The following is a 1,506-nucleotide window of genomic DNA, read 5'->3' as shown; positions in this document are numbered from 1 at the left end:
AACCATCTGTCTCCATTGTTTTCTTTTTCTTTTTTCCCCCATTGTTTTCTCCTTAGGATTGTAAACCATCCTGCCTATCTTATATAGATACACATGGGGGTGGGTGGGTAAAGTCTATCAAGCAGGTCTGTCTGCTGATCCTTATGAATGTTTTCCAATCGGGTTTGATGAGGTGCCAAGCCCTGCCCCCAGAGTCAGAAGTGTATTTTTAGTATCCCTTGAGGACTTGCTTTGCTCCTCTTGTGCCTCTGTTGCACTCCATCGTGTTTTGCCGCGGTGTGTGGATTGGGGTGGGGAGGGGCACAATTCCCGTACTGTGGCTCCAGTGCTGTCCCTCGTAGCACTGGTGTTAGTAGGGGGCGACCTGTCTTATGATGGCCAGCCCTATGGTCCTCTCTGTGCACTGGCTGCTCCAAGCAGGAATGTCGTCCTCGGGGCTTGGTGGGCCAGAGTGCTGTTTCTCTCTCTCTCTCTCTCAATGTCTCTCTCTCTCTTTCCCTCTGAGTTTTCTCCCTTGTGGTATGGGCTGACCCATCACTCTCCTCGGGCTATATCTTTAGTGCTGTCCTCTGTACTGCATTCTTCTGGGAAAAGGGTCAGTGTAGCTGGGATTGGGGCTTGCCCCACTGTCCTCTCTGTTCACTACTCTCCACTTGACTCATTTTATACTTAACAGGATGGCAAAGCTAGCCAATTCCCACACAGGGTTCCATGTACCTTGTCTGCATGATCCCCACCTCATAAAGGTATCCTATACTTTATTTACATTATTAGCTATCCAATACCCCTGATGGGTCACAAACACCACATTTGCATTGTCGTTCTGAGAGTTACAATGACTAGGGTTAGGTGGGGTCATACCAGCAATCCATAGTGCTAGGGGTTCAAGCCAGCAACTTTTTGGGCTAGTTGCTCAGATGCTCAGCCGTGGCCCACCCAGGGACTCCGTGAGCAAGATTGTTTATAGATAAAATGTCTGTAGTCATCAAGGAAAACCTTCCTTACAGTTGAAGAGCACGGTTTCTCTAATTGTGCTCTAAACGCGTTATGTTATTGTCTCTACTCTGGGCAACCGTCTCCATAGCCTGCTGGTGTTGGTTTGTCCTTGTTCCTTTGATGAACTGAGCAAGGAGTCGTGGCTGCTTGTTGATTTGCAGCCTGTTTATGTTCTGCGTGCTTCCTTTTCTGCCTCTCCTACTTCTGTTTCAGAAGAAACCTAATCACCTTTCTCCCACTTGGTTTCTTAAGGAAGCTGAATGAAGTAAGATTCAAGAGTATGTTAAATTTGGGATTTCACAAATTTTGTTTTTGTGTGAGGTAATAATAATAGACATATTATAAAAATAAGATTGTCATCATGTCTTATTAAGAGAACAAAGTACAAATTTGAAAGGAGTGATGCTTCCCTCCACCCCGTTCTAGGAGTGATTGGCATTGATCAGGATACTCCAGATGTCACCTGTTTGATGCCATTCCAGACAGTTACCTTGCTCCTTTTTTTTTTTT

General features: G+C 45.7%; 1 protein-coding gene across 1 annotated transcript in view; it reads left to right on the top strand.

Moving 5' to 3' along the window:
* Nucleotides 1-1,506, top strand: part of RFWD3 (ring finger and WD repeat domain 3) — a 35,012-nt gene that overhangs the window by 23,130 nt on the left and 10,376 nt on the right. The gene's annotated exons all lie outside the window — the stretch shown is intronic.

Source organism: Echinops telfairi, unplaced genomic scaffold (genome assembly GCF_000313985.2).
Source record: "Echinops telfairi isolate 266 unplaced genomic scaffold, ASM31398v2 ScPeMD7_2291;HRSCAF=2852, whole genome shotgun sequence".
In the NCBI taxonomy this organism is placed as follows: Eukaryota; Metazoa; Chordata; class Mammalia; order Afrosoricida; family Tenrecidae; genus Echinops; species Echinops telfairi.
The sequence above is the reverse complement of the archived record's forward strand: the minus strand, read 5'-3'. Positions and strand labels throughout refer to the sequence as shown.